Genomic DNA, 12,086 nt, shown 5'->3' with positions numbered 1-12,086 from the left:
CTGCTTGAACTTACACCCAGGATAAACGGATGAGAGTCAACGCAATGGTGACATAAGGTTGGTGTTGCGACACATTATTGAAGAGGGCAGGATGCCACCAATGACTGCACCCTCTCCTGCCCCAAACCTTTAGGTCCAGCAGACCCTATCAGGAATAGGGCCTGGTAATAAGAGAGTGCATAGAGGTGGCAAATGTTATGGGCTAGATAAGAGAATTCTGTGGCTGAGTTGCTGCAGGTCAGCAGTTGTTTTGCCTGATATTAACCTCAGTACACATAGACTTTAGCACCCATTTTGGAATATATAGCTAATATCTCAATGAAGCTATTGATTGTTGCCTCTTGTATGACTATAAATTGTCAAAGATCAATTTGTTGTTTAATCAACGTATTGTCACAAATTCCTTGCCTTGCAGTGCCTAACACAAGCTGATTTTGCAATATATCATCATCTAATCAAGTAGGGGTTGACAATGAGTCTGAATAGGAAATACAACATGTACCTTGTAGAGACCCAGGGACAGCCAAGCCAAAGTAACAACTTGGGGAGAAGCTGTCGGTTCCCTGTATCCCACCACATCACTGTGTCTGTCTATGTTCCCTGTATCCCACCACATCACTGTGTCTGTCTATGTTCCCTGTATCCCACCACATCACTGTGTCTGTCTATGTTCCCTGTATCCCACCACATCACTGTGTCTGTCTATGTTCCCTGTATCCCACCACATCACTGTGTCTGTCTATGTTCCCTGTATCCCACCACATCACTGTGTCTGTCTATGTTCCCTGTATCCCACTACATCACTGTGTCTGTCTATGTTCCCTGTATCCCACCACATCACTGTGTCTGTCTATGTTCCCTGTATCCCACCACATCACTGTCTATGTTCTCTAAATTCTCCTTCTGCCTTTCCCTTTGTATCTTTGTATTTGTTACATTCTTGGCCCATTTTTCTTACTCTATCCTTCTCTGTCATCACTTTCTCCCCCTTCTCTATCTCTCTATCTTATTTCATCAGTCAGGCATTCTTGGCGATTCCTCCTATTCAAATTTAACAGTGAAAAATTGTTTTCATTAGCATGTGACAATAACTGGGATATTTAAACAGATGACTGGGTTTCAATTTCATCTCCTTGTCACTGAAGTAGCGTGCTTTACTACTACTACTGAGCCAAGGAAAACCGTGATGGCAAAAGAGAAATATGCATGTTTTCCACTCTTAATTTTTTTGTTGGTCAACCTCTAGCGCCCATTGTAGGCTCTGTAATCATTTTTATTAGGGCTCAGGAGCATAAATATTCTCTGTGATGAAAAATTCAATTTTTGTGTTTCATCTACCATAAAACACACTGTAGGAAAGCACAAAAAAAGCTTTCACCAACATAAACCAAACCATGACCAGCGAGTTCCTCTAATGTATTTAGGCGCTGTTAAATCTTGGTGTCTGTGTCTTAACAGCAAATGGGATTTGTATATGATGAAGCTGGTTTTCTGTTAAGACTGTCAGGTTGTAGTTTTCATGGTGGGCATCATGGGTTTAGAAAAAAAAGACAGCAGAACAGAAAAAGATGTAAGGTCATTCACACAACAACTGTATATTTTTAAAACAAGACCATGAAGAACAGACTTTGGAATGAATCACAATTGGCATACACTTCATGCATATTTATGCATAATTACGCCATAAAGTATGACAGCGGTGAAAAAATGGAACATGTTCAAGGTTTCTGTCAGTAATCATAGTGCCATTTATTTGGTACATGCCAGACACTGTTCATTTTTAAAAGCGTTTTGCAATGGCAGCCTATGATGACACTCTGATGAACCTATAAAATGACACGTGACACCAAGGCCACATTTGTTTGGTGCCATTCTGACCTAAGTCAGAGAAGAAAGGTGCCGCACACAAAAGACGTTTAATAGGCGATAACGTTTCGGCCTACAAGGCCTTCATCAGATCGCATGTGCATTGCATAGGGCATTCTGACCTAAACCAAACTATATCTTTGGCTCATGTCCATCACATCTGTGAAAGACATCTCAGTTTGCTGTTTTCAGACTTTCACACAAATCATAATTGAGCACATTGCTGAGAGCTCGGCAATGAGTCACGCATAGGTAATTGGAAGCATGCACTGCTTTTGTCTTTTTTTGTTGAGGTGAAAATGAATGAGCACCAATCACTCCATCGCCACCATCTACAGTGCCATCCATATACTAACCGTGATAAGAGGATGGATGCTGCAGCAATTACATCTAAATAGATCAAATTTCACAGGCATTCATTTGCAACGGTCGGGGTGCTAGATAAACATTCTATTGGCTCATTAATAACCAGACATCACCCTCTTGAAGCCTCCTTTTTGTGTGGTTAACAGAAGAGATCATTAGTCAAAACTAATATTAACTGGTACATCCAATTTTCATACCTCCCACCACATTAACAGGATGCCAACTCCATCGGTCATTCATCCGCCCGTGGTGTATGGGTCATGCGTGGGGCGACGGTTGCTAATGTGCCACACACAAACTGCAAACAGAGTCATTAAAAAACGAGAGCGCACTCTGCAGTCTCAGCAGGACGGTGCACACTTCACAGGGAGCGTGATTGAGATGTATGGTGGTGAGACTGAGGCTGGTGTGTCAACCGGTGTGTGGGCTTGTGTGGACGTGTGTGTGGATGTGTGTGTGTGTGTGTGTGTGTGTGTGTGTGTGTGTGTGTGTGTGTGTGTGTGTGTGTGTGTTCAGGTTCTGTGTGGGAGAGGTGCCGGGGAGTTCTCAGTGTAGTCCAGGGCTTGTCCCATCTGTCAGTTCAGGGAAGTTGGTGATCAGCATTCCTGCAGTGCTAACATGAGGCATGATAGACTATAGACAAACTACCGGTATATCTATGTCAGAAGGGCTACACTGGAGTATTTCATAATGTTTTTTGTAGATTGTGTGTGTGTGTGTGTGTGTGTGTGTGAGAAAGCGAGTGCAAGAGAGTTTGCATGTTTGCCACTTTCTCTGTCAGAAGTGTGTCTGCAGAGAGGAGGGTGTGAGGCTCAGCTCAGTGGCACTGCTTTGGAGCTCCAGGACTGTGAGCGTGAGACTGAGGGAGTGAGACGGTGAGTGACAGGTGAGCAGTGGAGGCTTAATTCCTGGGGAATATCTCCAAAGCCTGAGTAAACATCAAGCTGCATTTGGTGGGGATGAGGGGGGGGGGGCAACAGAGCAGATGAGCCTCCAACTCATAGCCATCCCCACCCTCATCAGCAGCAGCACCACCACAGGCTAATCTTCCAGTAGTGCAGCCAGTGACACGCTTTTAATTTAGTTTTCATCCAAGTAGAGAGAAGCTGTTGGGGAGCCACAGTGACTGGGTCATTACATTTCACAGGCAGAGCCCAGGTCTGGCACTTCATGGTGTTGCACAGTTTGCTGCTGTGCTCACACACACACACACACACACACACACACACACACACACACACACACACACACACACACACACACACACACACACACACACACACACACATAAACACACAAAACTCACTTTTTGTTTCTGTCCAAGCACTCAGCACTAGAGGATTGGAACTGGACCATCCTGGAAGCCATTTTAGGCGCAGACTGCACGTCTCCTGAGGGAACCAGTAGCACAACAAGTCTGTTCAGATGGATAGGATGCCTTGCATATTCAATGCTGTACATTGTCAGTGCTGTTGTAGTATGTCATGGCGCTAGACTCCTCTAAGGGCCAGCTGCTGATTAAATCTGAGTGAAACGCAGGGCCCCTTGGCCAATAAATGCAGTTTTATGGCTCCCACAATGCAATCACACAGACTCGTCTCATTACCTTTGTCGTTGACTCCAGTTCTTCGAATAGGGCCAGTTTTAACATCGGTCAAAGATATCCCTGTATTCAGTCTCTAAAGCTCCAGGGGCTTGTTTTTTTTTCTTATGCTATCATTGCTTTCATAGTCATTACAAGACAGCTATTACAGCAAGGACGCCAGTCTAAACATTAAGACAACCTTCTTAAGTGGACTGCTGCTCTTGAGGGCGGCATGGGTGGGCTGATGTCGGCGTGTGTGGGTGGCTGCTGGTTTGTGTGTGTGTGTGTGTGTGTGTGGTGTGTGTGTGTGTGTGTGTGTGTGTGTGTGTGTGTGTGTGTGTGTGTGTGTGTGTGTGTGTGTGTGTGGGAGGGGGAGTGTCTCTGAATTTGTGCTCTCGGCTTGAAAATTATTGTGCAATTATCCAAGGACCTTTATATGGCAAATCAATACAAATGTAAGGGCTTCAGGTTTGCTGTGCAGCCTCTTGACACCCCTTTGACGGATGGCCATGCCCCTGCCCTCCTTTTCTGTAGGCTCGCTTCAGATGGATAAACCTTAGGAGTGGAACAACCCTCCTAAAAAAGCCAACACTCTCGTCTTCTTAGAGGGAGCATTAGACCCAGTCAATTGTTTATGAGAATGCTGATAGACCAGGGCGGCAGCCTGGGTAGTGAAATAAAAAGCAGCCATCTTCACTCTGTGTCACTAGTGTTTTTGTAAGCCTAGGGCCTACTCAGTTTCAAAATAGGCCTGGAAGTCTATCCACTTTATAGATACTGTCAGATATATTGACCCCCTCTGTCTCGCTGTGTTAATTTGCTTTTTTTAATCAAGCAAAGTTATCCCTGAGAAAATGAACTTTTATTCACTGCCTGGTTAATCAATGACAAATAGAAGTTATTTTGATCTAGCAGAAGGAAAATCGATAATCAGATGTATTGTGCTGTTATTGACAGCTTTACACAAGACAGGGTGGCAAACAACCAGACCCCGGAGCAACAATAAACTTAAGCTCAGAGTAAATCTCATTGAGAAGTGGGAGACTATTGTATTTTTTTCAGCCTAGATTCTTTTTCTGGCCTCATATCTCGACATAAAAACCACATTCTCTCCTCTGTCATCAACTTCCACTTTGAGTGCTTGAGTAAGGCACTTAACCCCTTCTTGTCTCTGGCACCAGGCAGCTCCTAGGTTTATCTGAGTGTGCGTACTGTAGCTGTGTGTGTAGAATTTTGCAATAACAGTACAGGCTGTCCAGACGACTGTGTTAAGGAAGACATATCGCTTTCTTGAGCGAAGCTGCAGTGTCTGTTCTCTTAACCTACCATCATTCCCTCCATAAGAACCATGCACACTGTGCTTTCTATTACGGCGAATAATTGCATACGCTAATTATTTCTCCATTATGATTACACAGTGGGCTTTCACTTATCACAAGAACTGACTGTCTTTTTTAAAGTAGTTCTGTATTAGCCGGCGTCTTATACTCAGCACCAGCCGGCAGAAGACCTGTCTGATAGCAATGAGAGGGCTGTGGGATTACAGACACTACGTGGATGTCACAAATGGCCCCCTCTCCTCCTATCGTCTCCCCCAGGCCAGACTGTGCTGTGTAACCGTAGCAACTGAATTTCGCCATTGTCGCCTGGCGAATCCTGTTACAGTGTGGCAGGGCCTCCATTCAGTCGTCAGGAGGGTGGCAGTCCTGCATGACTCTCTCTCTCTCTCTCTCTCTCTCTCTCTCTCTCTCTCTCTCTCTCTCTCTCTGGCTAGGTTCCCACTTTTCCACACCCTATTCCCGCCTCAAGCTCTCCTTCCGTGCTCTCTCTCACCCACTTTTTGCCTTCTGTGTGTCTTTCTCTCTCTCTCAGTTCGGTCTTTCTCTCCCTCTTCCTACCTCTTCAGCCTTTGGAAGTCTCCATCTCACATTCCCTCCTAAAGAAAACTTGTTTATAAAACTATAGAGTCATAGCGTATGCACAGTATAGACTTGGCTGCCGATGCCAGATTACCTGCTGTTTCATCACTGTCCCAATAACCCCCAGCCCGCACCGGCCCCAGTGACACTATGAGCCCAATCTGCGGTCCACCCAGGGCACAGCACGACTCCTCAACACGTCAGTTTTCTCAGTCTTGTGGTTTGCTGTGCTCCAAAAAAAGTGCATCCCTACAATGGGAAGGCGCAACAGATGTCCATCTGTTTGTGTAGCTGAAACGAAATACAAACATTAGCTGTCGATTAGATGTGCAGGTCCGCACTGCCCTCCCCCCCCCCGACCATCCTATGTGCTCTCCCCTCATCGCCCTTTCCGTCTCTGTGCATGTCATTGGCTAGGGTTTACCTTGAGCGCCGTATTGGATGGCTGATATACAGCTGAGGAGCAGGAGAGGTCACGAGCAGACAGAGTGCATTACTGTGATTGAAGCCCACTAACACAGCACCGATAATGTAGTAACAGGCCCCGCGCTGAACCCGCTAACGCGATTGCCGGTCTGGGGATCTGAGCACTAAAATGCCCTGGGTACGGGAAATGCGTGGATCGATTGGAATTGTAAGTGGAGCTGAGTGCATTGTTCAGTCTCTTCAACACAAGCTTGCTCTGCATATGCATAACATGACCCCCCCCCCCCCCCTCTCATAAGATAGCCTTAGGTAATAATGTTATATCCATATGTAAACGGTATTACATTTTGCAAGAGTAAAGCATATATTGCAGGTGAAAATTGTCCCCTTCGCTCAAAGTGCTTGCTTTGCAGATCCAATGCACAACAATAATACAGGTGTATTTAAAAGTCACATCACATCAAAACACATCTCATACTTGATGCTCACAGCCTCCGCAGGAGACAATCAGCCTACCGGTAATGGCTCTCACAATGAAGTGCATGAGAGGCAAATATTCCCTGTCAAGCCTGGGAAGCCATTTATATCAGCCATCACTGAAACATGCAGGGTAAGGAGAGATAGAAACAGACAGCAGAGAAAGAAGGAGAGGGAGAGAGAGAGAGAGTGAGTGGGAGAGAGAGAGAGAGACAGGGGGGGGCTGATGCCAATGGTGGCCTCCGACCCCTTTCATTTGTCTTTCAAGTCCCTGAGTCAGTTCCACAGAAATGATGTGTGTTCCTCGCGGCAGAGCAGGTGAAGGAGGTGCTGGGCTGGAGATGCTCATTATATGGAGAGGGAAGACCCTGCAGACCTCAGATCCTGCAGCCCCTCAACAGCAAATAAGCAGATACCTCTTAATTGTGTGTCTCTTTAGTATGCCTGGAGCAGCAGGTGGCAGGCGAACAGCGCTCTCTCTGTGTGAGCGCACGCGCGCGGGCATGCTCTATGTCTCTGGACCCTCATTGCCATGCCCCTCACTAGGCCTCGCTCTAACATTAGCCCTCTCGTTCAGCTCTGAAAATGAGCTACTTGGTGTGATTGGCCGAAATAGTAGCAGTAACCAGTGTCTGCTTTCACTGAGATTGGGTCATGAATATGAAATGGCCAGGGCATGCTGCCACAGACAAAAAAGAAAAAAACACACACACACACAAACACACACACACAGGTCTTTTATACTTGCATTTCACCTTAACCCAAGGGCATTGATAAATGTGACAATCAATGCTGAGGACTTGTGATTATAGGAGCCACCCATCTACAGAATGTTCACAGAAAATTGACATGCACATATCTCTTTGTAATGTCTGCATGTCACAAGTTCTCCCCGTCATTTTGGTGTCGACAAAGGCAGGGTTTTACATTTAGTGTATCTTACTTTAGCCATGCTGCTCGATGTAACCTGTATGCAGTAGTAGCCTGTTAAGATGTACGTCATTGACACACAAAAGGGTCAATACCTCCGTACCTGCTTCTATGAGCCAGGTCTGTGGCTGGACGTCAGGAAAGCTCTCTCCTCTCCACTGCATCTGTGGGCATTGTTGTGACTGTTGTTTTAGTTGGCATCTGTGGCATGGCTATTTGAAGTGGATAGCTATCATCATCACTACCACCACCATCTCCTCCACCCCCTCCCTTCCAGTCCCTGAGGAGTGGCCTGTCAGATGAGCTATTTATCGCCCGAGCGTCTCCACCTCGGAGGGGGGCGCGGCATGTGAGCGCACGTCCGTGACAGGGGCACTCACTTTGATTAAGCCAGAGCTGAGCTGAACCGCGCCGTACCGTAACAGTGCATCTCAACAAAACAGCACAGAGCAGCCATTTCTGGACAGAGTCCCAATGGTCTCACTTTCTCCTCTCCACCTCTCCCTCTTCCACCGTCTCTCTCATTCTCTCACCCACTCACAAGTTCACACATACTCCTACACACACACAGACACAGACACACACACACACACACACACACACACACACACACACACACACACACACACACACACACACACACACACATTCAAAAACACAGGCAAGACGCATTACTGTACTGCAACTGGGATTTCTTTGACATCACAGTGTGTGTCCAATAACAGAGGGCACACCGCAAGATGAGGGTAAAAGGGCAGAATATTAGTTCCCTCCTACACTGCTCTCCTTGGGGCAAGTCTCCCCTTTAGATTAATGTGAATGGAGTTGTGCAAAGGCCATATTGGTCTTGTTTTAACTGCTCCAATGAGTCCATGGTGGGAGGTATTGACTGCAATACTCTTTGAGGTCAATGAGAGTTCACAAGCCCAGATCATATTTATGACAGTCTATAAAACTCAGGCCTTAAAGGATAGCTCTGTGATAGCCTCAAAAATTTGCTTGCATTGATTAGCTCTTTTTGCTTGCAATGAGAGTCATTGCATCCTACCATTTTACCATTTCCCCAAGTTTTCCCACTTTTATTTATTTATTTTGCTTTAAACTGTGAAAGGCTTTTGCATCTGCTAACAGCACTTTTCGCTCTATTACTCTCTCTCTCCATCTCCCTCCTCACACACACACACACACACACACACACACACACACACACACACACACACACACACACACACACACACACACACACACACACACATACAGTACAGTGCTCCCCATCCCCATCCCATCCCACTCTCTATTCCTTCACCAGTAGGTCGTACATTAAGCAGTTACCACTCGGCTGCTCGGCTGTGGCGAGTGGCCTGATCTCTTTGTCAATCAGTCCATTTAGGCCATATTGCAGTGTAAGAGGATTGACTCTTTATGGGGATAATATCTCATCCTCGCCGTGACTCTTTCCACCCACTCTCCTATAACCCCCCGTGCCGAGTCACAACTCCTCTCGCCGATGGACGAGAGATATTCCCCCGGTGATGCCCTTGGATGTCAATACTGCGGCATTGCACAGGATCCTGTTCCCCCATATGGCATATTCAAAGGGCTTGAGGAAACAAAGGATCCTGTGCAATTTGGAAGTTCGAAAGGGAGCGGTGGGTTGAGTGGAATCTAAAAACCCACCTGGGTCCAGACGATGTTTAATGCATCCATACAGGGGCCAGCTAAAAGCTCATGCTCCTGCCCTTAAGGGTCATACAGTCGCAGGTTATTCGCTAGTCACCAGCTCTTCAGAGGCTACGGCAGTGATTACGTGAGCTATTTTGTAAGTTTAGGGCTCTTTTCAGAGCTGTGTCTTTTGCTTTTACTCTTTTTCTCCATTTTGCTGATCGCATTAAGCAGACCCAGACCTACGCCCTGCTGAGAATCCTGTGTAATCTCTAGTTTGGGCTGAACCCCTGTCATGCTAAAGAGGGTGGAAAGGTGGCACAGCTGCTCTATTAGGGAGGGCTGGAGGAGCAGGAGAGGGGAGCAGAGGTTGGCCAACGGGAGCCCTCACTTTACCCTCTAAGCCTGGCGCTGCTGCAGGGGGAGGCTGGTAAGAGCAGCATCTGTTTAGCCACCATCACCTCTGGAGATGGAGAAGTAGAAGCTGCTCACTTCATTTCCACCAAATCACCTTTACCCCGAGAGAAAAACACCAAGGGAAAGACAGAGAGATGTGGGGAGCGGAAACTCCCTCTCATCTGTAAATGAGTTCCTCCTTCAGAGATAAAGCACCTCCATGCATCATTTGCAGGCAGTGGGGAGAGAGGGAGAGAGAGAAAGAAAGCATGAGGAACGTGACAAAAATGTGGGGGGGGGGGGGTTACAAGAGCAAAAAAATTAGAAAGTGAATAAAGAGGGACAGGAAGTTTCAGCTCATTAATCTCTTCACCACAGTCCCTGTTCTATTCTCAAACACATTCTCTCTCTCTCTCTCTCTCTCTCTCTCTCTCTTCACCCTGTGTATGTGAGTGTGGGTTTGTGTGTAAATAGTCAGAACAGTCAGATCCTCGTTAACTGCTCTCTAGGTCAGTATGGCAGTATAAACTGCTGTAACATAGCGTAGGCAAAACCTCTGTCCTGGCAGTTCACTCCTTTCTAAAGGTGCTTAATGAAAGTGCAGTGCTATTTTTTGTCTTTTCTGTGCAGCCAGTTTATATTGTGCTAAACCTAGATCAATACCTGTGCCATTTTTCTGTAACCTCTCACACCTGACACTTTGACACCAATTCGCCCTGATGGATGACAAAACTCTGCCAGTCCACATTTGTCACCATCTAAAGCCAGAGAAAGGACCTTTCGGTTGGGGTTATAGTCTCTAACATCCCCCCCTCTCCCTGAATCTGGCCATTTTTTTTATCCCCATGGAGGTGTCTGCCACTAGTTGTCACCTGGGGAATGATTCTCGTCGACAGTAAGCCCAGACAGGCATGAGGGAAACCCATCAACCTCCAGCAGTATCAGTTTGTGGCTCATCCCTCCGTTTTAGAGTCGATTGAAAAGAGGAATTATTCGGAGGGGGGGGTCCTTTTTCCCAGCAGCTTAGGACAGAATTGTGAGTAGAAGTTATTATCATGGCATATCATAGGAAAGGCATGACATTTATGCTTTTTTAAGGGGGGAACGAAGGAGGCGCTGGATGTCAAAACAGCCAAAGATTCCCTCCTGACTCAGGGCTTGTTGTTTGAATGCAGTCAGAGGGGATTTTCCCGAGACCCTCTTCATCCACAGCAGTTACGCTAGTCTCTATGTCAGGATCTGTAAGCACTGAGCTTTAGGCAGCTTTCCTCTCCATAAACCGAAACCAACATCCAGTTATGTCTGTTGTCAAGAAAGCAGACTGGTATGTTGCACTGAGATGCAGTTGGCTCTGAGCATTCTCTATTGACTTTTGTGTCATTTTGCTGTTGTATTAGTTTGCCTAAAGGAACTTGCTCATGTGCTTAAAGATGGACAGACATAATTTGCCTTGGTTGTTTTTTTTTGTTAGTCCATGTTCTGTTATGAATGTGATGGGCATAAGTACAATCTATCTTGATCATTCAGGTTTGCTTTCTCCAGTCTAATCGCCAGAAAAATCATGTTTGGTTGTATCCTTTCAATTATTCATGTTGGCAAGCATTTGTAAAACAATCTTAATGACTGCTTAAGCACCACCAGTAATTGGTTATTGGTATCCTCAGCCTGAAACATCATTACGACACAGAATGTGTCAAATCAATAATAATTAGCCGATGTAAGCTATTTCTTTTTATGTTTCCTCCCCTGCGTAGTTTCATTAAACTGTTGTAGCTGTTGGCAGGTTCTTTTTAGAGGGAATATGACCATATCACTAAATATTGACAAGTTCTTGGCCATGTGCCAGCTCTGATAACAGTATAGGCTGATTAGATTGTACCACAATTAGCCATTTAATTGCATCACACATAAGGTAACAACTTCCCAATAACATGATAAATCTCAGTCTGCTTCATTTGGGTGGTATTTGCATGTTTGCCCCTATGAACATCATGTAAGAGGTTTAGCAATGCTCACAGAAAAAACACAGCCTTACAGTACTATTATATTTTCATTAGTAAACCGTCCTGAATCTCCATAAAGCAGAAAGGGTAGATTGGAAAGATAATGGTGTATAAAACATATGAAAGGCAACAACAAATGAGATGCCTCAGCCAGTTTCTGTTGTTTAAATTAATGTATAATGACAGAACATGTCAATGACATGACATTACAGAACATGCCTGTGCATTCACAGCAGGGCATATTACCAGTTCAGATCTCTCATGGGAGCATCTCAAGATATTCTACGCACACCTCTCAAGGAGAAAACAAAAGCCCCATTCCCTTTGGTGCCATTGGCCAATGCTCGCAGGCTGGATTGAGCTATTCTTGCAGATTGATCAGTTCAAAATAATCAACAGCTTTCGATTTACCGACCCTCTGAATGGTGAAAGGTGTCTGTGCTTTATCCAGGCACA

At 45.7% G+C, this 12,086-nt stretch overlaps 1 protein-coding gene across 4 annotated transcripts in view; it reads left to right on the top strand.

Moving 5' to 3' along the window:
- The window catches only part of nlgn1 (neuroligin 1), a 209,201-nt gene that overhangs the window by 124,481 nt on the left and 72,634 nt on the right, over window positions 1-12,086 (top strand). The gene's annotated exons all lie outside the window — the stretch shown is intronic.

Source organism: Alosa alosa, chromosome 9, assembly GCF_017589495.1.
Source record: "Alosa alosa isolate M-15738 ecotype Scorff River chromosome 9, AALO_Geno_1.1, whole genome shotgun sequence".
Taxonomy (NCBI): Eukaryota; Metazoa; Chordata; class Actinopteri; order Clupeiformes; family Clupeidae; genus Alosa; species Alosa alosa.
This window is presented reverse-complemented; position numbering and strand designations above follow the sequence as displayed.